This window comes from Fukomys damarensis, unplaced genomic scaffold (assembly GCF_012274545.1).
Source record: "Fukomys damarensis isolate Sample0158 unplaced genomic scaffold, DMR_v1.0_HiC HiC_scaffold_29, whole genome shotgun sequence".
In the NCBI taxonomy this organism is placed as follows: Eukaryota; Metazoa; Chordata; class Mammalia; order Rodentia; family Bathyergidae; genus Fukomys; species Fukomys damarensis.
Window position 1 is genome coordinate 2,703,101 of NW_022900941.1, and position 13,232 is coordinate 2,716,332.

The following is a 13,232-nucleotide window of genomic DNA, read 5'->3' on the forward strand; positions in this document are numbered from 1 at the left end:
GCCCCCCCTCCTGTTTTTTTTTTTTTTTTTTTTGTACCGGGGATTGAACTCGGGTCCTTGCTCTTGCAAGGCAGGCCACCAAATCGCTGAGCTAAATCCCGGGCCCAGGATAGCAATAGTTAATACACTATGTAGCATTATCTTCAAAGTAGTTACTCAGAGTATAAGACATCTATGAAAGATTTTTTTCCCCATTTTCATGAAGTTCTTTAATTTGGAAGATAAAAGGTAACACTTACAGAAAGGCAAAGGTCATGTGAAGAAATGTTCATCTCAAAGCTGGTCTGACACGGATGGAGGGAACTTCTCTGGGCACCACACCTGCATACCAAAGCAGGGTTGGTAGTGAGTACAAATCTGAAACATCCTTGTGTCCAACAAACTGCCATGTCAAGAAATCATATCCAGAGAACATAAAAAAGTGAACATTTTCCCAGTCTTCTCAATTAAAAATGGGGATAATTCAGCCAACAAAGTTCATGACAACATGGTGCAGGATAGTGCTGGCCAAGATAAAATCAGCAAAGGCTCTCTCTGGGGTATGCCTTGGCAATCTGCCTGGTTCTGTGGATTGGTCTGTATCTCAGGCACACCGCTAGGATGAAGCTCCCCACACAAGAGATGCAGTCCGAGGGAAGAGCTGAAAGGCAAGGTCCCTGCAGGAGACAATAACCGAACTGCAGCGCTCCGGTCAGCAGGACATACGGAAGATACGCGTCCAGCAACTCCAGCTGCTGAGGAGTGGTGCTCGAGTGTGCTTCTGAGAAGCACGAAATGACAGACACTACTGAGGCTGACACAGCTACGTTCCCTGGGTATGATTTCTGATATTAGTACAAAATTTTTTCAACCGATGAGGAGAAACTGTAGTGTAAATAAAACAAATTAGCATATACATTAAAATATTTTTGAAACAATGGGATAGGTAATTTGGGGAACCACTGAACCTTTCCACATAACTTATCTTCCATTTTGTCATTTGCATATTATTTCTCATATAAGAGAGACTGTGATATTTAAGCTGGTTCGTCCGACTTATCTCATTTAACACTATATTCTCTAGTGGCATCCATTTATCTATGAATTCCTGAAATTTATCTTTCTCTGTGTCACAGTAGTACTCTATGGTATATATATACCATATTTTCCCTGTGCACTCATTTGTACATTCACATATACAACGTTTCTGAAATTTAGCTATTATAAACTGTGCTGCTACAATCATGGCTATGCATGTATCCGATAACACAGTAATTTAAATTTGGGAAGATACTTAGAAAGGGGATAGCAGAGGAATTTCCACATTGATTTCCATACTGGTTATATTAGTTTATATTCCCACCAACAATGTAGAATTTCTTTTTCCCACATATTTGACAGCATTAGATTTTTTTTGATGATAGCCATTCTTTCTGGGGTAAGATGGCACCTCAGTGTAGTTTCAATTTGCATTTTGCTAATGGTCAGAGATGTTGAACATTTTACTTTTATTTTATTTTATTTATACTGAAGGTTGAACTCAGGACCTTGTGCTTATGAGGCAGGTGGAGAATCATGAGCTAAATCCCTGTTGATTTCATGTTAAGCATTTAAAAATCTACTTATTGAACTTTTACAATTGATTTGTACTTTCACATGGTGTTTATTCATTTCATTTACCCTTTTGACTGGGTCTTTAATTTAGGGAGTCTAATACTTTTGAGTTCTTATATATTATAGATGTTAGTCCCCTTACGAATAGCTGGCGAATATGTTTTTCCATTATGTAAGTTGTCTCCTCACTCTTCTGGTGGTTTCTTTTGCTGGGGAGAAGTTTTTTATTTTGATACGATCCCTTTTGTTGATTTTCGGTATTATTTCTTGTGCTACTGGGAATCTGTTAAAGTCCTGTGCCTTCAAGAGTTGTACTGATTTTATCTTTCAGTAGACTAGTTTCTGTTTTAACATTTAGGTCTTCAATCCATTTTGATTTGTTTAGTACACAGTGAGATATATGGGTCTAGCTCAATCTTCCGCAAGTGGATATCCAGCTTTACAGCACCATTAAAGAGGTGAGACTGACCTGGAACTCACTATGTAACCCAGGCTGGTCTCGAACTCACAGAGATCCTTCTGCCTCAGCCTCCCAAGTGCTGGGATTACAGGTGTGTGCCACCATGCCCGGCTTCTCTTTCCTTTTACAGAATGGTTAGCTTACTACCTAAGTATTTAATGTTTTGGTGCTATTGTGAATGGTACTGGTTTTCTAAATTTCTTTAGTAAATTCATAATTAGTATATTGATTTGTTGGTTTTTTTTAAAATCTGGTTACATTGCTGCATTTGGTTATTAATTCTAGGAGGCTTTTGGTGGAGTGTTTTGGGTCTTGTAAGTAAAGGATCATGCCATCTGCAAATGATGGTAATTTGGCTGTCTTTCCTAGACAGATTCCTTTTTATTTCCTTCTCTTTTCTAATTGTTCTGGCAAATGTTTTGAAGACTACTGAATGGGAGTGGTAATAACAGACATCTTTGTTCCTGATTTTACAGGGAAAGTTTTCAGTTTTTCCCATTTAATGACATTGGCAGTAGGTTGGTCATAAATTGCTTTTATAAGAGTCACATAGGTCCTTCATTATCTGTTTTCTTTGTTTTTGTTACTGGTGATTGAACTCAGGACCTTATGCTTGCAAGGCAGGTGCAGTGTCACTGAACTAAATCCCTGGTCGAGGGCATTTTTTTTTTTTTTTTTTGAGACAGGGTATCACTATGTAGCTGAGACTAACCCGGAACTCACTATGTAGCCCAGGCTGGTCTCGAACTCACAGTGATCATCCTGCCTCAGCCTCCTGAGTGCTGGGATTACAGGCGTGTGCCACCATGCCTGGGCCAGGGTGATTTTTTTTAAAAAACTCATGAGTGGATGTTTGATTTTGTCAAAGGCTTTTTCCACACCTATAGAGATGATCATGTAATTGTTATCCTTGCTTCTATTTGTGATGAATTACATTTATTGATTTGCATATGTGGAGCCACCCCTGCATCCCTGGGGTGAAGCCTACTTGGATATGGTGTATGATCTTTTTTTCTTTTGGTACTGGGGATTGAACTCAGAACCTTCCACTTGCAAGGCAGGCACAATGCCAATGAGCTAAATCTCCAGCCCTGGTGTCTAATCTTTCTTATGATTTGTTGCACTGTTTGCAGATACCTTGTTGAGAAGTTTTGCATCTATGTTCATTAGAGAGGTTGACCTGTAATTCTACTTTTTGGTTGGATCTTTGTCTTATTTAGGGAACAGGATGTTAGCTTCTGAGAATTATTCTGGAAGTACTTCTTCCCTTTCAATTTCATTAGAGTTTGAGGAATATTAAGAGTTAGATCTTCCCTGAAGTTCTTTTAGAAATCAGCTGTGAATCCATCAGTCCTGGGTTTTTCTTAGTAGTGCTTACTACTGCTTCAATTTCATTGCCTATTATTGTATTACTTGAGATTTTTATATTTGTATTTCATATGTATCTAGAAATCTCTTCATTTCTTCTAAATTCTCAAATTTTTTAGCATATGTTTGTGAAGTAGTTGATACTTTTCTGGATTTTGGCAGGTGTTGTGACTACACCTTTTTTTTTTTTTTTCATTTCTAATTGCATTGATTTGTCTTTCCTTGGCTAAGAGTTTGTCTGTTTTATTCTTTCAAAAAACCAGCATGGTTCCACTGCCTGCCTTGCAAGTGCAAGGACCTGAGTTTGATCCCCGGTACAAAAAAATCAAACAAACAAAAGAAAAACAGCTCTTCGATTCAGATTGTTTTCTGTTGGTCTCCTTTTCATTGATTTCTGTTCTGATCTTTGTAATTTCCTCCCTTGTATAAACTCTGGATTTGGACTGTCCTTGTTTTCCTAGGACACTGAAATATATCATCACATTTATTTGGGCTCATTGTTTCTTTTCTTCTTTTTTTTTTTTGGTACTGGGGATTGAACTCAGGACCTTGTGCTTGCGAGGCAGGTGGCAGAACCACTGAGCTAAATAATCCAGCCCCTCTCATTGTGTTTCTGATGTGGGCACTCACAGAAATAAACTTCCCTCATAGGACTACCTTTATTGTTCCCCAAATTCTGGCATGCTATACTGGAATTACCATGTAATTCTAGGAATTGTCGTGTTTCTTAATTTCCTGTGTGATCCATTTATTCAAGAGTGTGTTAAATTCCATATGTTTGCATAGTCTGTGCCTTTTTTTGCCATTGCTTTATAGTTTCACTGCATTGGTAAAATTTCATTTGTTTTTGCATTTACTTAGGTATGCTTTATTAGCTAATATGTGATCTATTTTGTGCTGCTGAAAAGAATGTGTATTCTGTTGCTGTTGAGTGGAACACTGAGTACCTACCTATTAAGTAAATTTGTTCAAAAGTTTGACTCAACACTGGTATTTGTGGATTTTTATTGTTTAGTTGATCTACTTGTGATAGTGGGTATTGGGGTCTCCCACTATAATTATATTGATGTTTATCTGAGCTTTTATGTGTTTTTTGTTTTTGGTTTGAGACAAGCTAGGTCTTGCTATGCAGCTCAGGCTAGCCTTGGAGTTATGTTGTAGTCCAGGCTGGCCTCAAACTCATAACAATCTTCCTGCCTCAGCCTCCTAAGTGCTTGGATTACAGGCATATGCTACCATGTCCAGCCTGGTTTTTGTTTTATGAAGCAGGGTGCACTGTGGTTTGGTGCATACATGTTTATAATTGTTATCTACTCCTGTTGAATGGAATGGTTCCATAAACCAATATGTAATGTCTTCCTCTGCCTCTTTTGATCAGCTTTAGCTTCAACTATGCTTTGTCTGAAAACAGGATAGCCAGTCCTGCTTGATTTTGGTTTCCTGCTGTATAGAATACTATTTCCCACTCTTTCACTTTTAGTCTATGAATTTCTTTTTGCAGTAAATGTATTTCTTGAGCATGGAATATCAATGGATTTTGTTAGACTCATTCTGCTAATCTGTGTTTTGATTGGCAAGTTGAGTCCATTCACATTGATAGTTGTAATTAATAGGTACAGACTTATCCCTTTCATTATGTCCTGTTGATGTTTCAGTTTCTACTCAAATGCTAGTCCTACTGGATGCATTCACTGTATAGGGCCTTTCAGCACTGTTAGCTTCATTATCTCCAGGGATATTTTTGAGAACTGTTTTCAGTGTTGGCTTGGTGGACATAAATTTCTTTATCATAGAAATATATTTCATCAATTTTGAAAGATAATTTTGCAGGACATAATTTTGGGTTGGAAGTTGTTTTATTTTGGAGCTTAAAACACTTCATTCTAAGCTCTCCTTGCCTTTGACGTTTGTGTTGAGAAGTCTGTTGTAATTCTGATGGGTTTTTCTTTATAGGTGATTTGTTGCTTTTCTCTAACAGGCTTTAAGATTCTATTGTGTTCAGTTTCTGGTATTTTAATTATTATGCGGTGTGGATTTTTTTTTTTCTTATCAAGACTATCTGGGGTTCTGTATGTCTCATTTAGCTGTATGCTAAATTCTTTTTCCATGTCTGGAAAGTTTTCTGCTCTTACTTTCACAAACAGAGTTTTTATAATCTCTATCTGGTCTTCTAATTTTTTATTCATTTCATTTACTCATATTAGGTCTTCTCTGGGTCACCTAGCAATTGATGCATCAATTTTTCTGCTTTACTGTTATTTTTAGGGTATTTCTCAGTAATTGATCACTGACTACAGTCCTGTCTTCTAGACCTGACATTCTATTCTCACATTGTTTTGTACTGCTGTCCATAATTTCAATTATAGTTTTAAACTCCTGCATTTCTATTTGGAACTTTTCATGGGGTCCATTTTCTTCTATGAGGGCATTCATATTTTGCATCATTTTCTTTAGCTCACCACTCATGAACTGCCCTTAATCTCCTGGATATCTGTTTGAATCTGTTTCATAGATACTATTTCTTTTTTCTCTCTCTTTTTTTTTGTTTGTTTTTTTGAGACAGGGTCTCACTATGTAGTTGAGACTGAACTAGAACTCACGATGTAGCCCAGGCTGGTCTCGAACTCACAGTGATCCTCCTGTCTCAGCCTCCTGAGTGCTGCGATTACAGGTGTGTGCCACCATGCCTGGCCTTCCATTTCATTTCTATGTTGGGTGTTCATGGTTTGCATTATTTTCCTAAGCTTCTCTTATTTTTTTAAAACCTGTATCTGCTCTTGAGTTATTAACCATGTTTTTCATTATGGTTACCATCTCTGCAGTCATTTGAGAAGTTACTTCTCATTCGATTTTTTCTACAGTCTTATTCATTGGTACTTTCACTGTTAGCACTTCAGAGGGTACAGGTGGGTGGCTTTCGAATTGTTCCACCTCACTGCCCTGTGGGTTTGTCTTTGGTGAGCTGGAAATCTGGGGTTGATTCTTGCTTAAGCATGTTCGCACTGTTTTTCTTTTTGGTTTTGGTTTAATTCCTAGGTTGATGCTTGTAAACTGTTATGGCAAGTAGCTTTATCGCTAGCATTTAGAAACCTTAGGGAATGACTACTTTCAGAGATGTCTTCCAGGTGTAAGTGTCTTTTGGGTTTTGAGTCTGTTGAAAGATCCTACCTCTTAATTTATTGGGGATGAGACGTTGCTGCCTATTTGGCCTAGGCCCTGGTTCTTTGGTACTGGTCTATAGTATTTTTTAAGACACTTAGGCAATCTCAGTCTTGGCATACGAGGAAGAGCGACTGATTAGAACAATTATGTCATCTTGGCTAAAGAAGTACAATCAGAAGCAATATCTTCAAATGCAGCCTAGAAAGTGACAAACTGTGGTAAATCAGTAGTACTAATTTACTACCTTTAACCACAGAACTGTATTTGTGGTTATAAAACAAAATCTAAAACCAGAAAACTGTGTACAGTAAATATGTCCTCAATATGGCAATTTTACCTTCAGGAAAGAAAATTTAAAAGGGGATGGGGAAAAGTAGAGAAATAGAAGAAAAAGAGATTAGAAGCAAAGCTGGAGGCAAATGAAGATTACTCAAACTTTGGGAAACTAAAGAGGACAGGAGGGAAAGAGAAGTAAAGCAAGAACAAAACAAACTAGAAACAATGTTCACACTCATATAAAAATGATAACAATCAAGAGCAAAACAAAATGAAACAAAAACAAGGAAAAAAGAAAAGAAAAAAATGTCCACTGCAAGATAAGTCTCTGCTGTCACTGACAGACAATCTGGGCAGAGCCCAGATCCATGTCGATTAATCCCAGCAAGGGAACTACAGATTTACCGTAGAGAAGTAGATACTCCTAGCAAGCCTGCATCTTTAGTTCTACTAAAGTTAAGGCTGGTTTCTGGCTGTGAGGCTGGAACTCAGTTTTTTTAGGCTGCAATACTGTGTGTCCCCTGCTAGGTTGAACTCAGCTCCCTACTAGCTTGAACTTGGCTCCTTGATCTTCTGCCAACTTGACGTTAGGTCTGCCTCACCCTGACATTGGGAGCCACTAGGAGTGAGAAGCTGCACGAAGTTCTGAGCTCAGGTGGCCCCTCTCCAAGAAGGAGAGAGAGGGCCAATCACCCTCTCACAGGGGATATGTGAACCTCAATAACTCACCAGTCTGCGGCATCCTGGTACGTTTCTCTGTGGAGGCCTTTGGGGTTGCCAGTAGTCACTGTGTGTGTGCAAGTTTAAACTGCCCTTCCCCTCAGTGAGTCAGGGAAGAAAGCACTGCTTGCCTTCTTTTTTGTTAAAGTATCTCTCTTCACTTTCCCTGTGGGTTCAGTTCTCCATTTAGATCCTTGCTGAGTCCCAGGAACCCACTTCTCTCCTTATTTTCCTCATGGTAATATATTTCAGCATCTGCAAGTCAAATCTGAGAGACTGTTTCTCTGTTCACCACTCCACCACCTTCCCAGAAGTCTTGAACTGCCCTTAACCAGAACAGAGGTCTATGGCTTTAATGAAGACACTTAGGCCACCCAGATACTGACCTACAGTAATTCAGAACACTAATTTCTGCTGGATGTAGTATGGTGTAAGAGCTCAAGAGTACACCTGGACCAAATGTCATCTCCTACAAAGAGCTCCCACTTTTGAAAAATATACCTATCAAATCTGAACTTCCACCATGATTGTCCTGGGCTGATCCCAAGCTACAAGAGTATGCCAGAAGACTCTCCTTTAGCTCTTATCCTAAACTGCCTCCCCTGGATGTCTCTCACCTAGTCCCTGTGGTACGGTAATACTTTAATCCTAGAGTGAAACTCTCCTAGGTGTGGGTCTTATCTTCAGACAGGTCAGTCCTTTGGTTGTCACTTTTGCTATCCTGTGCTGTGGAGAACACAGGAGCACAGCTGGCTAGGGTTTGGTAGTTTGGTCACTGAACTCTTGGTGCAGGACACACAAGGCCTCCTACGTTGATCATGTGGTGCTGAGGGCCAATGTTATTGTTGGTGGGATGTGTGGTGCTTCTGTGCTCCTGCCTCCCACGTGGGTCACCGAAGTGATACCTTTAAGGTATTAGGTTGGGTGTGAGAGCATATGGGAACTCTTTGTAGTATCTTGGCAATTTTTCTGTAAATCTTAAACAGTTATAAAATAGAAAGTTTCATCAGGTACCCAGGCCTTGAGCCTTGCTCTCTTGCCTATGGGCTATAACACAAGGAGAAAAGAAAACATGGAAACAAGAATTAAACAGAGAATGTGTACCTAGGATGGACCAAGCTGAGCTGGCAGCAAAGATAGCAGGTACTCAAGACCTCCAGTATTTATTAATTACAAGCATGGGAAGAAAAAGGGCAGGGTGTATGTGAGACATATGGCAATAGTTGTCAGGCATCTGTCGACAGTAGTTATCAGAGGCAAGGTTTCTAAAAGGGGGGGCAAGGCATTCCTGGAGAAGGAACAAAGGGGGACCAAGACGGGTCACAATGAACCAATAAGCTCTCAGATGAGTGGAGATGAGCATAATTCAGGGAAAAGACTTTAGTTGGAGCCAACTTTCCTTGGGCTGCAGTGTTATCTCAATCAAGGCCCTGCAGCTTCAGACCAGGACTTGGGTCTCTGCTATAGCTGTGTCGTGGGGGAGCTTTGCTTGCTTGTGCACCCTCCAACGTGTCTTTGTGACTCATGTAGGCTTTGGCCAGACTCCCAATATAATACAGCTGAATTATGGGGGAAGCAAGAAGCCTGCGCCACTTATAGCCTGCTGGTACACTGGGCAGGGGAGTAAGCTACAAAATTTATTTTAAAAAACCAACAAGGCCGGGGATTTAGCTCAGTGGTTCCATCGCCTGCTTCTCAAGCACAAGGTCCCAAGTTCAATTCCCCAGTACCAAAAAAAAGGAAAAAACAAAACAAAACCAAAAAAAGCCTGGTATGGTGGCACATGCCTGTAATCTCAGCACTCAGGAAGCTAAGGCAAGAGGTTCACTGTGAGTTCAACGCCAGCCTGAACTATATAGAGACCCTGTCTCAAAAAAACAAAAAAAGCAAAAAAGGGGATATAGCTTGGTATTGTGTGGCTCTGGGTGAGTCCCCAGCACTGCCAAAAACAAAAGAGCAAGAACTGGAGGTGAGGAGCAGCAGAGAAGATTCTCCTTCCTGTGTGGGAGGTCATGATACCAGGAGTTCAGTTGGCCATTTTTTTTATTCCAGATGCCAGTTTGTACCCCTAACCAGCCTTGGAGCCATCTACTAGATTTTTACTGGATGAGAAAATATTCCTCATTGTTTAAACTCTTTTGAACCAAGTGGTTTATTTATATACTACAGTCAAATGCATCCCAAATGACATTCATATTGTTATGGGCATTGTTCTAGTTTAGACTTTCATTGCCCAACTGTCTTAGTCATTTTCCATGTTGCTGGAACAAAATACCTGATACACACAACTGAAAGGAAGAAAGGTATCTTTTGGTTCAAATTTTAGAAGTTTCAGTCCTTGTATAGACAGCAACATGGTGGATGAATCCATAAAGAAGAAAGCTACTCACTTTATGGCAGACAGGAAGCAGGGAGTAAAGGGAGAAAGGAGGAAGACATGTCCTTTGAGGTCATGCCCGGGTGACCTGCCTCTTCTGACCAGTTCCTCTCACACCAATCCAGCTGTAGTACCACCATAACTCAATCACCTTCCACAATCTCTGCGTCTGAGTATGAGGCTTTGGGGAACATCCGGATATAAACACCAACCAACCTAGCTCTTTAACTTGCCTCAACACTCTTTTCTAACTTCCTAGTGGGTTCCTTTCTTCTCTGACTTTACCTTTGCCTTCTTCTCTCCCCAAACCAACAGCCAGCAACTCTTGCCCTTCCTAGGAAGGACATACTATTCCACACTTCCAAGCTTATGTGCACTTGATGCCCTCTACCTGGAATGCCTCTGTACCTTCATCTTTACTTTTTCAACAAGTATCAAACCCTACTTGAGTAGCAGCTCATGATTTGTGGCAGGCAGGGCTCTAAGATTCCCTGAGGATCCCTGACCACTGTGTGCATGACCTACATAACCCTCAGTACTGTGAATATAATGGATTTTACTACTATGATTAGGTTATGCTGACACAGCTAACAAGAGTAGAAAGTTATCTAGATATGATCTAATCATATGAAATTCTTTAAAAGCAGAGTTTTATCTGGCTGGCAGTAAAAAAAGGAAGTCAGAGATTTGATGTAGGAAGGACATTTCATGCAAGAAATGTTTGTTGCTGTATTTATTTGAGGATGGAGGTCATGTAGTCAGAAATGTGGGTGGCCTTTACAAGCCAAAAGTAGGCCCAGGAAATGGGGACCTCAATGCTGCAAACAGAAGGAACTGAACTCTGCCAACAACAATCTGAGCTTAGAAGAGGATCTTTCCCAAGGCCTCGAGACTAGAACTCAGCCCAGCTAACAACCTGGTTTCAGCCTTTGACATTCTGAGTAGCTGTGCTCCTGTGGACACTTCTTACCTACAGATCTGTGAGCTGATCAACAGGTATAGTTTGATGTCACTAAGTGTATAGTACGTAGTTGGTTATGCAGCAAGACAGCTCATATCATACTTCCTCTCTGAAGTTGGCTCTCACTTCCTTAGCATACATGGACAACTTCTTCTCCAGTGCTGTCACACCTGATACACAATACTTTTACAATGCAAGCCACTCTGTTGTAATTTTTTTTTTTTTAATCTTAAAAGATTCTGAGTTCCTGGTGGATGGGATTATGTTGCTGCATCATGGCAATCCAAGGCACAGTTAGGCCAGACCCTCGCCATGAAAAACACTGAAGGTTTCATCAAGGAAAAAAAAAAAAAATCCAAGACCATTAATTTGGAATCATACACATTAAAATAACCAAGGATGCCAGAGATTTAATATATAAGCATGAAAATAGTCAATGAAATAAAAAGAGAAGAAAGAAAATCAATAGCTAGTACAATTAGGTGAGGTCTTCCTAAAGAACCCAAAAGTGAATGACGTCTCCAGGTGTAGGTGATAGAAGGGAGTGGAGGAGTCAGAAGAGGTATGAGGAGAAATCTATCTCTAGATTACTTAGTAATCAAATACATATTTATTAAATACCTGCTATGTGATTAGGCTAGGAACTGTGGAGAGCAAGAGAAAAGTTTAAGATTTGAATACTAACCTGAGCTGTGTGGTGATGCACACCTGCGATCCCAGCACGCTGGGAGACTGGGGAAGGAGGAATGCAAGTTCAAGCCCACTTAGGGACTTACCAATCTCCCTGCCCTCCCATACCACCCACCCCCCCACACACACACGCAGACATAACTGCTGTCTGGCTGGGGATTTAGACCAGTGGTAGAGTGCCTCGGTTGCATGTGAGCAGACTCTGGGTTCTTAAATAAAAGGTATCTTAAAGATCTGTTAGAGATTTTATGTGTATATAAGGGTAAAGTCTTCTACTTTTAAAACAAGCAAGATTGATAATGGAGCAAGCTTTTCCATTTAAGTTTATTTTTGAGGTGTACATCCTTTGTTCTGTCATTGATACCTCTGCCAATGAGTAATAAAAACTTCTGGAAAGGGATTCAGATGTTTTGATACTTCCACCAAGTCACTGCCCAACAATGGCAGCTCCCTTGACACCACTAGGGCCCCTCAGTTAGGGCGGCTTCTAATCTCTGAGCCCACCAGGTCCCACTCCCATTTGTCTTCTTTGGAATGCTTGAATGGAAATGTGGTCTAAATAAGCAGGAAGGGGATACAGTACAGACTGTATGGAAAGCATGCAGAAGCAGTACAGAGAAGACTGGAACAAGAAGTTGTCAAGGTGGTTGAGGAGAGAAAGGCAGAGAGGATGCTTTCTCAATCAGTGTGGTAAACACCTCAGGGCAGGTTACTCACACCACGGAGGGCCTCCAGACAGTCCAATTAACCTGCATTTTATCCAAAGGCAACGAGCAGCAAGGGAAAGATTAGGTGAGAAAAATTTGGGTTTTAGGGTAGGCCACTAATTTTGTTTTTTGGTACTGGGAGTTGAACTAGTACCAACCTATAGTCAACTCATTGCTCCGAGCTGACGTTAATACAGTATTTGTTGGGTCAACCTAAAATGACAATAAGAACTAAACAGAAAACATAAAACTTGGGCAACAGCCAGGCGTGGTGGCGCATTCCTGTATTCTCACTGCTTGGCAGGCCAAGGCAGAAGGACTGCCACGAGTTTGAGGCTAGCAGGGCCTTTAAGGAGTTCAAGGCCAGGCTGAACTACATCGCGAGACCCTGTCTCAACAAACAAACCAAAACAAAAGGACCCCTCTTCCAACCAACCAGAAAACCCCGGGCGTATGTGTGTGTGGGGGGGATTACGGTTAGGTGGCAAACTTAGGGCAAGTTTTTTTGGTCTTGTGGTGCTGGGGATGGAACCCAGTGCCTCGGCTCATACTAGGAACGCAAGAGATCTATCAACGAGCTATGCCTACAGCCATTTCTAAAGTCTTTCGGGAAAGAACTCTGAAACTTGATTCACCAATTAAAGAGGCAGATGGTTCTTCATCTTGAAACGACTTGCCTTGGTTTTGGAGTCGGTCAGTGCCTCTCCAGTCTCGCCGCCCTGAAATTCAGCCCGCAGTCCAGGTAAGAGAGATTCTTCTCTACTTCAGCGCTGCCAGTTGAGACCTGGAAGCACGCGCAGACGCGACAGAACTAGGCTGTTTTACGACATGCATGCAGCAAAGCGCCGCCAGAGGCGGGGCCGACGCTGGGGCCAGGGCGGGCGGGAGATCCCCGAAGCTATCCGGTGGGCGGGGCTC

At 41.0% G+C, this 13,232-nt stretch overlaps 1 pseudogene; it reads right to left on the reverse strand.

Moving 5' to 3' along the window:
• Nucleotides 1-353: 353 nt before the first annotated feature.
• Nucleotides 354-830, reverse strand: LOC104871645 (annotated as a pseudogene).
• Nucleotides 831-13,232: the final 12,402 nt, after the last annotated feature.